The sequence below is a fragment of the Hypanus sabinus genome, chromosome 2, assembly GCF_030144855.1.
Source record: "Hypanus sabinus isolate sHypSab1 chromosome 2, sHypSab1.hap1, whole genome shotgun sequence".
NCBI lineage: Eukaryota > Metazoa > Chordata > Chondrichthyes > Myliobatiformes > Dasyatidae > Hypanus > Hypanus sabinus.
In genome coordinates this window covers 125,867,201-125,883,781 of record NC_082707.1, presented here as the reverse complement: position 1 = coordinate 125,883,781, position 16,581 = coordinate 125,867,201, and the positions used below count along the sequence as shown (strand labels likewise).

The following is a 16,581-nucleotide window of genomic DNA, read 5'->3' as shown; positions in this document are numbered from 1 at the left end:
CAACCTGTTGTCAGATTTTCCACTCAAAAGCATTGGCATTGCCATACCAGGCCATTATCAGCACACTTTCATCCAAACGTCTATAGAACTTTTCTAAGGGTTTTGATGACATGCCAAATCTCTGCAGACTCCTGTGGAAGTAGATGCGATGTTGTGCTTTCTTTGCATGTGATGGATCCAGAACAGGTCCTCTGTGATAGCAATACCCAGGAATTTAAAGTTACTGACCCTCCACCTCTGATCCTTCGATAATTACTGGTTGTAAGTGCCATTGGGTGATAGTCATTGAGGCAGTTTACCATGCACTTCTTGGGCACCGGTTTGATTGGAGCCTGCTTGAAGCTGGTTGGTGCCACCCACTGCCGGAGTGAAAGGTTGAAGATAACAGTGAATACACCAGCTAGTTGGTCAGCTCAAGTCTTCAGTATTTGGCCAGGTATTCCATCTGGACCAGATGCTTAACTTGGATTCACTCTCTTGAAGGCAGCCCGCGCTTCATCCGATACTGAGACTAAAGGATCATTGGGAGACATGGTGGTTGTGTGATGGTTCCTCTCTGAACTGGTGGTCAAAGCAAGCATACAAGGCATTGAGCTCACCTGGAAGCGAAACTACTGTCTCCTATGCAAGATTTAACTTTTGTAGGAGGCTATGGCATTCAAACCCTGCCACATCTATTGAGTATCCCTTGTTGGTTCCAGTCTAGTCCAGACTCGCCACGTTGCCTGTGAGATAACTTTCCAGAGAGCATACCTCTTGTAGCATTCTTGATCTGCAGACCTGAATGCCTCTGATCTGGCTCTCAGCAAATTCTGTATTTCATTGTTCATCCAGGACTGCTGATTGGGGAAAATCCTGAATGATTTTGTGGGGACACATTCATCTACAATTGTTTTAATAATGTCTGAAACAACCCTGGTAGAGTCATTCAGGTCCTCAGATGAGTTTTTGAACTTGGCCCTGTGCACTGACTCAAGGCAATCCTGTAACCATTCTCAGTTGTGTTTTAAGGCTCTGTCTGTATGCAGGTAGAAGGATTACAGCCAAGTGGTCTGACATGACAATATGTGGTCTCGGAACGGAATGATAGGCATTCCTTATTGTTGTGTGGCAATGGTCTAGTGCAGGGGTCAGCAACCTTTACCACTGAAAGAGCCACTTGGACCCGTTTCCCACAGAAAAGAAAACACTGGGAGCCGCAAAACCCGTTTGACATTTAAAATGAAATAACACTGCATACAACGTTTTGTTTTGCCTTTATGCTATGTATAAACAAACTATAATGTGTTGCATTTATGAAATTGATGAACTCCTGCAGAGAAAACGAAATTACATTTCTGCATGCAACAAAAACATTTTGAACTCCGAAAAAAAGACGTTGGGTTGAAGGTTACTTTTAAGTAAAATACTCAACGTCTATTTGAGTCCTTCTTGTATTTATGAAAAATGGCAAACTTAAATTTGCCACCAGCAGCAAACCAAAAATAACGTCAGCCAGCTGTCAACCTGAAAAATAAAAGGACTATTTCACTGAACAATGAAAACATATGAATATACGTAAAATAATAGGCAATTAAAATATTTATCATACTTGTTCAGGTTGACTCACACCTGACAATGCAGTCGTATTCAGTAGGGATGGATCAATGCTTAGGGGAGTGACCGGGAAGGATAATGTGTTTTTTTTCCTCTCTGAACTCACAGAAGCGTTTCCCAAACGATGTTTGCATTGCGATGATTGCAGAATGTAAATACTCCGAATTTATCATGTCGTGACCTTGTTTGAACTCTCTCAAATTGGGGAAGTGAGACAATGTGCCTTTCTGTAAATCTCTGGCAAGCAACGTCAACTTGCGCTGGAATGCCAAAACATCCTCCAACATGTGCAGGACTGTACGTCCTTACCCCGTTGAAGAGCTGTGTTCAGCATGTTCAGGTGCTCTGTCATGTCTACCATGAAGTGTAGCTTTTCCAGCCACTCTGGCTGTTCCAGCTCAGGAAAGGTGAGCCCTTTGCTGCCCAGGAAAGTTTTTACTTCTTCCAGACACGCGACAAAGCGTTTCAGCACCTCCCCTCTGGACAGCCAGCGATAAAAACACGTTGTAGCGGTGTGCTACACGCAGTCAGTAAACTGCAGTCAAAGATAGCTTTATTCGAACTAAACAGCCTTGCTTTTAAGCCTCCCTCAACCCGCCCCCCATGGGCGCGGATGCTGCAAAAGACACGTAGTCACAAACCCCCGTAGGCTATCTCCCTTAGCCTGAACGCTGGCTAATTGTGAGCGGGTTTGGATGTGTCAGGAAATGGGTCGCCACAACATCTTATTTAGATTGTACAAGATCACCATAATCTTCAAATTTAGATTTACATTTCAAAAACTAACAAACTAACATAAAATACATTTTAATTAAATACTGACCATGTAGCGGTGTGCTACACGCAGCGCTAAAATTACGACACGGAGTCGGTAACTGCAGTCGAAGGAAAAAATTTTATTCGAAATCTTCAGCCTCACTTTTAAGCCTCCCTCAACCTGCCCCCCATGGCGCAGGGGCTCCAAAGCTCTGTGCTCGCAAACGCCCGTAGGCTATCTAATTGTGAGTCGGTTCGGATGTGCCAGGAAAAGGGTCGCCACAACCAATTATTTCCCAAAGCAACAGGGAGCCGCAGCACAGACGTAAAAGAGCCACATGTGGCTCCGGAGCCGCGGGTTGCCGACCCCCGGTCTAGTGTGTTGGGACCTCTCATGCAACAGATTAGGTGCTGGTGATAATTGAACAGTGTTTTCTTCAAATGGGCCTGGTTAAAGTTGCTGACTCTAATTTGAAGTGCATTGGAATGGGTTGTTTCTTTTCTGCAGACAACCTCATGCAGTTCGGCGAGTGCTTGCTTATAATTGGCCGCTGGTGATATATGAACTGCAGCCAGCATCATGGATGAGAACTCCTGATGAAAATAGAATGATCTACATTTAATTATTAGGGGTCAGGGGAGCAAGAAATCGACATAACCCGAACATCTGAACACCAGCAAGAATTGACTAAAAAGCATTTGCTGCCACCTTTTTCCTTACCAGAGTTCGAGGTTCAATCCATTCTGAAAGTCATAAAACCGACCAGTTGTATCACTGCATCTGGAGTATTTGCCATTAACCAATTTTTATGGCAACAAACAATTGATCTGCTTCATCTATCTCTGATACAGCACCTTGCTCTGATATCATCAGTATTATTCTCCAGCAACTGCACATTCACCAAGATGTAGGGTAGAGGAGGCCTCCTGCCACGCTTCTGGCAATGGTGTTGACTCTTAAAGGTGTCACACTTGCAAGCTCCAGTGGAGCAATGACTTCTGCTCTGCATTCAATTGCTGGTCGTGAGATTTGAAGATCATTGATGTAATCAAATAAATAGAGCTCACTGATATTACTTGCTGGTTTTCAAATACCTCGAGTATTTAATTGTAAAACATTTAAAATATTTTGTGACACTTGTAGGTCATGAAATGCAGCATATACTAATATATCCCAATATACTAATACCATTTTGGAAAGAGGCGTTCTCAAGGAAACTGCTAAAAGGAGCAATGGCAGTATTATATTAGGATATGTTACCACTGCTTTGTTGGAAGTTTGTCATGTATCCAACAATAAACTACACCGTAGCTTGATTTGGAGAGTTTGCCTGAGGGTTTCTGTTGAGTGGATTATGCCAAGTCGTGAGCTAGCTCAAGGGGGGTGGGGGAAGGGAAGGATCAAGGTTGCACCCTGGCCAGCAAGGTGTGTATGGATAATAGCAGGGATTGGCAGCAGCTACTCCATGTGTTGCCAGTATTCCCTCATTGCCAAATACTGGATGTGATGGAAGCTGCTACCTTCTCATTGCTTTGTTTTGTTGTGCAACTGTCTCCAGATTATCCTGTGCTAACAGTCTCAGCTGAGGAGGAGAGATGGCTGCTTCCACCGCATTAAATAGGAGGTGATTCATTGTCATAGGATCCAGGCAGTCTGTCAGTACATACAATAAACTTGCCTGATCCTTACGCCCACCATCCTCGCAGGGTGCAGTCCTGAGCTCCACATCTCAGCACTGAGCAGCCAAATCAGGTCATTCTAATCTGTTCAACACCAGACCCTGATGACAGACCCTCCACACAGAGCTGTCAGGCATTCACTTGCTGGGGAGTGCCAGCGGAGGGCAGGGATTCAGCATTAGATTTCTAGCACTGCAGTTGACAAGGCACAGCCCAATCAGAATATCTTATTTAATGTTCAGGTGTCTATATTTTTGAATGTTCAAAGCTAGAGACCAAGAGCAGTCTCAATTCGGACCTCAACAAGATACCACTGTCAAAACTTCCTGTTTTTATTGTGTGCTATGGCTAAAACTGAGAAACTGCAAAAGTAAGAGGGAGTGCGGATAGCCTTTATGCAATCCCTTGTTGGTGGCCTCTTAAATGTGATGAGTTTGAAATAAACGCTTAGTGGGTGTTTGTGTGAAGTAAGCTGATGAATGTGAACAGTATAATAATTACTCTGGCCAGAGAAAGCTGAGCTTAATTGGTAATCTTCAATAATTCATTAAAAATGGTAAATAACTGGAATGTTGCTGATAGTCCTGCTGAAAATCTAGGTACCATGGTGATGTGTGTAATTACAATCATTTTTAACGAGTATGCAGGATATGGATGTTTTCTGAGGGTCCAAGGCCTTTTGCAGATAACATCTGGAGTTTGAGTCGGAAAAAAGGTTTCTAGAGATTGTTTATTGAGTACAAAATATTTTTATTATCTAAACGGGTTATGCGGAGGTTGGGGCACTGCTGCTAAACCTGTATTCATTTAACAAAGGAGCCACGGGGAAATTAGTGATGTATGATGGGATCCTCAAAATTGTATAATGGCAGTGCTATTCAGGGCAGTTGTTCATTAGTATTAGATGAAACATAGAGCAAACTTGTCTTTATATTACGTTAAATCTAATTCAGCTGTTCTGTGTTTGGAACAAAAGCTTGGAGCTTTCTAATGAGGGATAAAGGTTTACTCTTAAGAGAGCTGACAGGTATGTACGCACACAAGAATAGTAGAAAATAAGAAATGGTGCTGGAGTAGGCTATATGACCCTTGAGTCTCCTCTGTCTTTCATTCAGATCAAGGCTGATCTGATCTTTGGCTTCATTGCCAGATCTCCCCACTGCTCTCAATTCTATTTCTATCCTACAAAAATACTTTCTTGGCCTTTAAATGTAGCTAATAACAACATCTGCAGTTCTCTAAGGCAGAGATTTCAAGATTTACAAGTAAATGCATGTTGGAGCATGAAGCATATTGGGCTGCCAGAGTGAGTGATGCCTGATGTAGAAGTGGAGCCAAAACAGTTGAAAGCTCTGGTACTGATGGAAAATAATCCTCAACCAGAAATTGGCTGCAGCAGTTATACAACATGTAAATCCTGTCACAGCTTTATTTACTAATCGGTATCTCCAGAAAAGTCAGTAACTCCAACTAGTATGCGGGTCTATTTTTTTTTTGTTTATGCAGTTTAGAGGCTGGTAACCAGTTAAAATGGTCTGCTTGTGCATTTTGACATGTCACAAAATCATTTTCCCCACAGAGAAAGCCATTGCCTCAAAATAAAATAGAATTTATAACACAACTTTTTCAATTAATTCAGTGCATTAGTTAAAGTAAGTATTGTCAAAAGTATATGCTTAGGGATCCCTTTAAAATGAGGCTCTCATTTAAATTGAATGGTGCCGCTTACTGTTGCATCTACAGTGTTGGGCAGATTTGGATGTTTTCATAGCAGAAAATAAATCCAGTGTGTTGTCCCAAGATTTTTCGATCTTTCTGTTATGAAATTCATCTGTCAGTTTTGGCTAGTCTGAGTGGAATTGGAACAGATTTCATCTGGGTGTGGTAAAGGAATGAGGGGGTGTCTCATTCCATGAGAAAACTATATCTTTGAAATCACATCCATTATCACACACCTTTCATATGCAAACAATGCAGAGAAGTGTTTTCAACCAGATTGGATCATACTAGGGATTATTTCTAGATGGCATTGAGCCTGGCAGCTGCTTAATACCCAGATGCAGATTAGTAATTTCAACCCAATATCACTGCCTCTCATCTACACTGTTCTGTCAGATTGGAAGTAACCAATCACAGTTCCCATTGTTTCTTACAGATTTGTTTTTTGAATTAACTTTGCATCAACTTCCCTTCACTTGTTCTGTAAGTAAAGCTACACAATTTTCCTGCAGGAAACTCTGACGCTAGTTTGTAATTTGGAGCACTGTTCTGCTACTAAACGAGGAAACAAAACATCAGCTGTGCTGAGTTCATGTTAGCATGGCTGACTGATTCCCAATGTCAGTCACTTTCCATCTATGCCCTCCTTTACACACGTAAATTGGAGCTTTTGGATCCAACCTTACTTGGAGGAACAATCAGAAAACCAACTGGGAATACGTTAAAAGCAAGGTATTAATTGCAAAGTCTGAACAGTGACGCCAGTGCCTGGCATACAACACCTTGGCAGCCTCGTTTTAAAGTTCAGGAAAGTGGAAACTGCATCAGTGGTGGTCTCTTCACAGTCTGCAGAATTTTTGTGCAATTCACACATGGGCTATGTGCAAGGATCACAGTACTCTTGATAATTTCACACCTGGCAGTGGTATGGCATTATCTGTGCCATGAGACACAACCGGGACAGACCACCGCCTAAGGAGCACTCAGATAAAGAGGGTCACTGTGTCGTCTATTTCAAAGGTGCACTGTTTAGTAGCTGTGCTTGGGCTGCTGTGGGAGAATTTTTGTTTAATTTCAAAGACAAGTTATGCATAAGAAGTACACAGAAAATAAATACCATGCACCCTTTACATTTGATTATGCCGTCAAATCAATATATTTTGTTGGCGTTTCATGAATGTCACTTGTGTTTCCTCTGCAAACAATACAAATCGGAAAGGCTGCCTCTTGGGGCCCAGGTCTTCAGTATCCAGTGGCATCAGGACTTTAGACTATTGTCCTTTCCCACAAAGCCTTTGTGTTTGCTGCACCAATCTTCAACATGTACTTCAAATGCTTAATGCTTTAAATCCCCTGTTAGTGATTGGCATAGTAGTGACAAAGCGATATCGTCTCTAGGTGGGAAGTGGATGGGTCCTATTTCAATGCATGTGTGCATAATATCGTTGTGCTGATCCATTACTTTTTATCTCTATTTCATAAATGATTGCAGCAATCCAATTGGGTTTTATTGCTGTGTGTGCATCAAGAGGGGGTGAAGTCCACTTTGCAGAACTGTGTTCTTTTTATTGTCCTTGTTCCTAGCAGTCAGATTGCCTCTTTGGCTGAGATGTCTGTTAACAGAAAATAAGAAAGCAAACAAAGAAATCCTAGGTTCAAAGCCATGTCATCTTACCACCTCAGGACTGGCTTTCAGATCATTTATTTTTCTATCTAATTCTGACAGTGATTGTTAGTATAAAGCATTGCTGTGGAATGACCTGTGTTAAATGCTCTGCCCTGATGTATGCAGTACCTGTTCTATTTTAACTTTGTGGTAAAAAGCTAGTTTATGTCAAAGTCAAGCTGTAGCATTATATATGTATTCTGAATGTATTCTTGGGTTACTTTTGATCCAGCTTTATTATTAACAAGAGAAGCCTGTGGACTTCTGGCTTTCTGAAGACTGAATGGTGGATGTGTAATACCAGTTTACAGTCCTGTGCCCCTGTCTTTTCATATTCTGTAAATAAACCTTTCTGAGAAAACTCTGCACCAAACCTTCATTGCTCTGCTGGATATGCTTTTTGCTTTTTTTTACACTTTATATCCCAAAGCAATCTGTTCCAATATCAGAAGTGAATTATATAAGCAACCAGTCTTCACATTTTGATCCATGCTGTGTTGGACCTCATTCTTTTCTTGTTTTTTTTATTCGAAATCTGGGCAAAACTGTTAAGATGGGGAAGATCTTAAATAAATTTTTTTGCATCTGTATCTTGTATCTTGTATTTTGTATCTCCAGAGGTGGACACGGAGTCTATAGAAGTGAGGCAAAGTGGCATCACAGAAGAGGAAATGTTTGCTGTCCTGTGGAAAATTAAAACCCCAGGGCATGACAAGCTGTTCCCTTGGACCCTGGGGGAGGCAAGTGCAAAAATTCCGGGGCTTGAGCAGAGATACTTGCATCATCCTTAGATGGATAGGTAATGTTGTTCTGCTGAATAAGAAAGACTTCTAAGAATAAACCAGGAAATTGTAGGCAAATGAGCCTGATGTCAGTAATGGGAAAGTTATTGGAAGGTGTTCCAAAGGAGAGCAGATAGATAAGTATTTGGATAGACATGGACTGATTAAGGATAATCAGCATGCCTTCATGTGTGGTAGGTAATGTCTAACTAATCTTACTGAGTTTTTCAGGGAAGTTATCAGGAAACTGAGTGAAGGGAAGACTGGGGATGTTGTCTACATGGATTTTAGCAAGGGATTTGACAAGGTTCAGTATGGGATGTTGACAAGAAAGCTCAGTTGCTTGGCGTTCAAGATAAGGTAGTAAATTGGATTAGATATTGGTTTTGTGGGAGAAGCCAGAGAGTGGTAGTAGATGGTTGCCCGTGACTAGTGAAGTGCTGCAGGGATCGATGCTGATCCACTGTTGTTTGTCATCTATATCAACAATCTGGATGATAATGTGGTTAACTGCATCAACAGATTTGTGGATGTCACCAAGAATGGAGGTGCAGTGGACAGCAAGAAAGGCTATCATGGCTTGCAGCACATTCTGGACCAGCTGTAAAATGGCAGATGGATTTTAATGTAGACAAATAAAAGGTGTAGCACTTTAGTAGGTCTAACCTGGTTAGGTCTTACACGGTAGGTCACTGATGAGTGTGGTAGAATAAAGGGATCTGGGAATACAGATCCCTAATTTATTGGAAGTGACATCACAGGTAGATTGACTCGTAAAGAAAGCTTTTAGTGTCTTAATAAATCATAATATTAAGTAGTGAGATGTTATGTTATAGTTGTATAAGACATTGGTGAAGCCTAATTTGGAGTATTGTGTGTAGATTTGGTAACCTACCTACAGGAAAGATGTAAATACTGTTGAAAGAATACAAAGAAAATCTGCAAGGATGTTGCTGGACCTAGAAGACCTGAGTTATAAGGAAAGATTGAGTAGGTTGGGACTTTTTTTCTTGGAATGTAGAAGATTGAGAGGAGATTTGATAGAGGTATGCAAATTTTTAAGGGATATAGATAGGCTAAATGCAAGCAGGCTTTTTCCATAGAGATTGGATGGTCATGACTTGGGAGAACATGAGGGGAAACTTATTCAGTCAGTGGGTTGTGAGAGTATGGAACAACCTGCTGGCACTAGTGGTGCATGCTAGCTCGATTTCAACATTTAAGAGAAGTTGGATAGGTACATGGATGATAGGGATATGGAAGGTTATAGTTCCAATGCAGGTTGATGGGAGTAGGCAGTTTAAATGATTTGGCATGGAGTGGATGGGTAGAAGGGCCCTTTTCTGTGCTGTACTTTTCCATGACTCTGAGATCTAACACTTATTACTTCTCCTTTGAGACTGTGGTGGTGAGCCACCACCTTGACCTATTTAACTTCTTCTCTTGAAAGTAGTCCCACAATGATATTGAGAAGAGAGTTTGAAGATTTACATTAAACAATGATGAAAAATCATACTATATTTCCAAATTGCGATCATCTTTGACTTGGAAGGGATTTTGGGACTGGTTTCAATGCACTTGCTCCTGCTGTTCTCATCTTGAATTTGAAGTAGTCGAGGCAAGTAACTGTAGTTCATTATGTAGATAGTACATACTGGAACTGGTTGTGGAGGGAATGAATGTCAAGGCTGATCAACAGGGTGCCGGTCAATGGGCTGATTTCTTCTGGGTAATGTCAGAACTCATGGGCATTGTTGGAGATGTATTTACCAAAAGCAAGTGAATAGTCTATTATCAAACTTCTAACATGCCTTGCAGGTGATAGTTGGGGATATGAAGAAGTGAGTCCTTTGCCGCTAGATATGTAGCCTCTATTTCTGTCTTATATTGGTCCAGTTAGGTTTCTGGTTGAGAGTGATTCCCAGATTGTTGCTGGTGAAGAACTTGCAGATAATAACGCATTGAATGTTTAGTGTAAGTGGTTATATGCCACTGGTTTTATAGGTGATCATGGCCTGACACATTTTGTGGTGCAAATTTTACTTGTAATTTATTAGCCCATGCTTGATTGTTCTCAATGTTGAGACAAAAGGTATCTAATTTGATCTTGCTATATATTGCATTGAACTTTCTTTTTGTCCACATTGTTTAATAATCTTCCACTAATCATTTTCTGAATTTGTAATAGGTAACTCTGGTAAAAGTGAAACTAGATCAGTAAGAGAAGAGGAAGGAAGTAACAATGCAGAAGATGAGCAGTATTTCTGTTGTACTGTGTACCTTCTTCGAGGGCAATAGAGTAAACCACATCCGACTCTCTGTAGTTCATGGAATATCTGATAGCTCTTCCAATATATTCTTTCAAACAAATAGGGAATATTACATGTCAAGAAGACTGATAACAATTGATACTCTTACCACTTTATTGTTAGGTGTACAGTATGTATTTGGGAGAAGTCTAAAAGCTCTAAATGTATACTTGAATGAGTTTTTAAGGAGTTACATCATTGGAATAGATACTTTGCCATATTGTAAAATATATGAGATATGGATATTTCACAATATGACAAAATGTGTGTGTGTATATACATATTTTTTTCAGATTATAGATCTTAAAGATTCAGTTAATTAATTGAACTGGTCATCACAGTAGCCTCTTGTCTCTGGAGACCTGATTTGTTGTTGAAATTAGACTGCTTAGATGAACACTTCCTCTGACTACTGTAAGAATTCTGCTTAAAAATTGTTGGCAGCCTCAGTTGGCCCAGTTCTCACTCTGAATTGACAGATGAAAGTTATTCGAGTTCTGTCATAAAGCTGGGTACAAGTCCAGAAAGGCAGACTGCACGAGAACTGGAAATTACACATTTCACTAACCTTGGGATTAAGATAAATTATAACAGCAAGGCCAAGGGAATTCTTTTGTCCACTTTACCCTACTATACTAAATTAAGATTGCTTGATCATCATGCCAACTGGGAAAGATGTTCTTTTTAATGGGAAAAAGATGCAAAAAGAAATGCAGTATATCTGCAATTTGGACCGACAAGCTAATGCTCTGTATGCCATGTTATTCCAGTAAACTTTGTGAGAACTTTGTTCTTTGTGACTGGTTCATTTGCACTAATGGCAGGTTTATGCTCTTTTAAAATTGCTTTTGCACAGTGTTTTTTCCCAGTGAGCAATTGCTTCAGGGTTCATTTTTCCCTTCTTTGATGGGGTAAGGCCAGCATGCATTCATTTTCAATTACATTGATACAAAACTGTTTATAACAATGGAAACTTTATTTTTATAATGCATTTTAGTCTGTTGGGGTGAAACTGTCTTCTGTTTGGATGATTATGTCTCAGACCTAACTGGCGTGTGACATAATTATTGTAAATTGTCGAGTCTACATCGGTTTTTGCCCTCTTCCCCCTCCCCCCCAGAACAGACACAAATCAGCATCAGACATTACTTTTTTTGAAAGACTCTTCTTACATTTGTGACAGTGATGTTGGAAAATTTATTAAAGTTTAAAGCTCTCTTTCACATACTATGGGAGATTTTCACAATGTTATGGGTTATGCCATCATTGCCATAATTGGTGTATATAGGAAGGTTCAGTGGGTATCCAATATTACACAGATGCCTTTACCCTTGGATCTTATGCAGTGGTACAGTATATAAGCCACCAACATAGTATAAACCAGAATATTAGCCTGTAATAAGAATAATGACGTGATCATCAAAACATCATTAATCTATATATCAAACTTCAAAGTAAATTTATTATCAAAGTGTATGTATGTCACCTTATACAAAACTGAGATTTGTTTTCCCATCCAATCTGATAACCATAATAGAATCATTGAAAGACCGCACCAACTTAGGAGTTTAACCAGTGTGCAAAAGAAAACAAACTATGCAAAGACAAAAAGAAAGAAAGAAATAATAATAAACAAATAAGCAATAAATATCAAACATGAGATGAAGAGTCCTTGAAAGGTTTTTGGAAACATTTCATTGATGAAATGAATGAAGTTATCCTCTTTGGTTCAAGAGCCTGATGGTTGGGTAATAATTGTTCATGACATCTTCTATAAACCCACTGACTCCCATAACTACCTTGATTATACCTCTTCCCACCCTGCCAAATGCAAAAATTCTATTCCCTATTCCCTGTTCCTCCGTCTGCACCGCATCTGCTTGAAGGATGAGGCTTTCCGTTCCAGGACATCCCAGATGCCCTCTTTCTTTAAGAATCGTGGTTTCCCTTCTGCTGACATCAATGATGCCCTCACCCGAATCTCCTCCATTTCCTGCCCTTCAGCCCTCACCCCATCCTCCCGTCACCACAACAGGGACCGTGCCCCCTTGTCCTCACCTATCACCCCACCAGTCTCCGGATTCAGCATGTTATCATCTGCAACTTCCGCCACCTTCAACAGGACCCCACCACTAAGGACATCTTTCCCTCTCTACCCCTCTCTGCTTTTCGCAGGGATCGTACCCTCTGCGATTGCCTGGTCCACACGTCCCTCCCCACAGATCTCCCACCTGGCGCTTATCCCTGCAAGCGTAAGTGCTACACCTGTCCCTATAGCTCCTCTCTTACCACCATTCAGGGCCCCCAAACAGTCCTTCCAGGTGAGACAGCACTTCACTTGTGAGTCTGTTGGGGTAATCTATTGCATCTGGTGCTCCCAGTGCAGCCTCCTCTACATCGGCGAGACCTGACGCAGAGTGGGGGACCACTTCGTCGAGCACCTACGATCTGTCCGCCACAACGGCCAGCATCTCCTGGTTGCCACTCACTTCAACTCTCCTTCACATTCCCATTCGGATATGTCCATACCTGACCTCCTCTACTGCCATGATGAGGCCAAACTTTGGTTGGAGGAGCAACACCTCATATACCGTCTGGGTAGTCTCCAGCCCCTTGGTGTGGACATCGAATTCTCCAACTTCCGGTAATTCCCTCCCTCTCCCTTCCCCCATCCCACCTTCACTCTGTCTCCTCTTCCTATCACGCTGCCTATCACCTCTCATGACTCTGCCTTCTTCTACTACCCATAGTGCTTTCCCCTTAGATGCCTTCTTCACCTGTCCTGCCTATCCCCTCCCTGCTTCCCCTCCCCCACCCCTTGATCTTTCCTCAGATTGGTTTTCCACCCTACCCCCAGCTTCTTTATAGGTCCCTTGCCCCCTCCTTCTTTAGTCCTGACGAAGGGTCCCGACCCGAAACATTGACTGCTTCTTTCAACGGATGCTGCCTGACCTGCTGAGTTCATTCAGCTTTTTTGTTCATGAACTTGGTGGTGTAGCAAGAAGAGAACATGGTCTGGGTGGTGAGGGTCCCTGATGATGGATGCTGCTTTCCTGTGGCAGTAGTCCTTGTAGATGTGCACAATTGGGGGGCAGGCTTTACTGGTGATGGACTGGCTCATATCCACTATTTTTTTGTAGGATTCTCTATTCAAGCGCATTGGTGTTTCCAAATCAGGCCATGATGCAACTAGTCAATACACTCTCCACCGCACTTCTATGGAAATGTCAGAATTTTAGATGTCATGTTGAATCTTCTCAAACTTCTGAGGAAGTTGAGGCACTGTGTACTTTCTTCATAATTGGACATAAGATAACTGAAGAAATTAAAGTTGCCTACCTTCTCCACCTCTGATCAGATGATGAGGAATGGCACATAGACCTCAAGTTTCCTCCACCTGAATTCAATAATCAGCTCCTTGGTCTTGCTGACATTGAGTAAGAGGTTATTGTTATGACACCACTCAGCCAGGATTTCAATCTTCAGATATAGAATGGGTAAACCAAATGAGCAGTAATAAAGTGGGAGATGGAAGTTTTCTAGATCAGTATATTAAAGAAGTAGTTTGCTTTTGATCTGGTATTTTATAATGCTATTGGGTGAATGAGTAACTTGGTAGTTTAGGGCTTTTTGTGTTGGGACTGGGGTCTCAGCTGTAGTCGGTCTATAATCATTTATTTGGAATAGAGGATAAATTGTAATATGTCCAAGTTTGCTGATACCACAAAGCTAGGAGAGGTAGTTTGGGCCCTGAGGAAGATGCAGAAAGGCTTCAGAAGTATGGCCAGAATAAGATTGTGGCAGATGAAATATAATGCTCGCTTTCACCCAGTTTGGCAGAGAAAAGAAAATAAAGGCAGGGAATTTTTTAACATGGTGAGAGGTTGAAAGGACTCATCATGTAAAGAAAGACTTGGGTGTGTTTCTTTTAAGTGATGGGTATATATATTAATAAAATAGGTAGAGTAAATATTTTTAGTTTTTATTGTAAGAATAGCTGAGGCTAAGAGTAGAGATATCCTACCCCAATTATGCAAGACCTTGCTAAAACTGCAACTGAAATTTATATAGGTATGATCCCTCTATAGAAGGAAGCTTATACTTTCAATGAAGGAATTGCAGTGAAAATTCACTAGATTACTTCTGGGGAAGCGGGCTTATCACATGAGAGATTAGGCAGATTGGGCCCATATTGGAATAGTGAATGGTGATCTCACTGAAATGTACAGAATTTCCTCCGGCAGGCTTCTCGAACAATGATAGTAAGCATTAGTTGTTCACGGCATAGATGAGAACTTTAATTACCCAGGCATTCGTGAATTTTTAGAATTCTGCACCCAAGAGGGCCATGGTGGCTGCTGCTGTGTATTTTCAGTTTGGAGATATCTAATCATTAATCGATTTGAGGAATGTCATTCAGAGACAAATCATCATCTGTGATCATAATGGCTAATGTAAAAAAAAGCACAAGGATTCAGATGCTTTATTGTTGCTTTTTACATTCGCAAGTCAGAGACAGCAAACCAGAAAATGAGACTCTAGTAGGGATATGCAAACTGTGGCGTTAAATGTTGGATAGATATTTCAAAGAGTGATGAGACTGTGTGGATTAATCCTCAGCCTATGCAAGTTTAGTGAGAGGTGGTAGAAGCTGTGTTAGTGATGGTGCTACTGTTGTCATTTTTCTTGGTTGAACATGGTCAGAAAGTGATTCTTTGACTGCTTTACTGCAAGTTATGAATCTTAAAGTGGGATAGCTATTTTGGAAAAAATAGCTTAGCTTTCTTTTATTAGCAATGGTTGGACCACGTATCCCTTCAGTTTTAAATCTTACATGGTAAATCTATAAAAAACTAGTTAACAGGCTAGAGTGCCTTGGAAACTTCAGACCTATTTGGCTGGTGAGATAAGTTGGATTATATCCTCCACCTATGCCTTTGACCATTGGTGTAGTTAAGAGGCATCATGTATTAAAATGAATATGGTGAAGGTGGTTAGATTTATGTTTATCAGCATTATTCACAGGCTCTGAATCTTAAAGATGCATGTGTTGATCAGCAGGCATTGGTTCATGGGTAGTGCATTGGGCTGACTGACAAATGTCTGTTGTAGCAGTATTCCTAGATGTACATTGGCTCATATTTGCTAGACAGCTTATGAGATGCATTGAGAAGGTTATAGGGAGCTTTATCTTTTTTTTAATATAATTATACCACCTCTGATGTGCTACCATATTAAAAGAGTCACTTGAAAACACACACAGCCATGAATAGAAAGAAGCAAAGGTCCAGTTTAGAAGTCTCTGCAAGTACTATTGCTTTGCCCTCTGTTTTGTGACAGCTGTGGAATCCCTGGTTGAACAACGACAGCAACTTTCTGCTAGCTAGTGATGTTTGAAAAATCTTGCACGGCGGAATAATAGAAAGTTACACATCTTAAATAAAAACAACATGAAAAGTATAGGATTTTCTTTTTAGAGGAATGTAAAAGAAAGTGACCTTTCAGTACGTGGCCATTTCTGAAGAATAGAAACCTAAAATCTTTCTGGAAGTAGACTTGTTCCCTTGATGTTTGAAGTTCATTGTTGTGACCTTAATTAGATATGACATTGAAAGACTTTAGTAGCTTCTACAGTCCGACAAACCTGACTGGCTGAGAATTTCAGAGCTTCCTAGTACACCTTCATTGTACCGCTTCTCCAACCCAGTTGTACTTTGTTCAAAGATTTTCATTAAGATGAGTTTCAGTGTCTCTGTATCTCCCTTAGTCTCATTTCTGAGCAGGCCTGTGCTTGGTTCATAAATTAATTTGTTATGATTGACTTTAGGCCTGAAAATGTTTTCTTCTGGAGACTTGAAAGGAATGCTGATTGCTTTCAGAGTTAGTTTGTTGTTACCTTTCACACTTTTAGACTGTGATCTTACTCGTGGCATGCCAGTCATCTTGTAAACTAAACAGCATTCATTTCTGTCACTCCTTTCCTTTACTGAAAATGGGCAGTTAATTGATGTTAGTTTGGCTATTAAAGTGGTGACAATTTTCTGATTTTTATGGTCTAATGGGTCACTTTCTT

At 40.8% G+C, this 16,581-nt stretch overlaps 1 protein-coding gene across 22 annotated transcripts in view; it reads left to right on the top strand.

The window, feature by feature from the left end:
* Positions 1–16,581, top strand: part of sipa1l1 (signal-induced proliferation-associated 1 like 1) — a 392,549-nt gene that overhangs the window by 143,612 nt on the left and 232,356 nt on the right. The window lies entirely within an intron of this gene.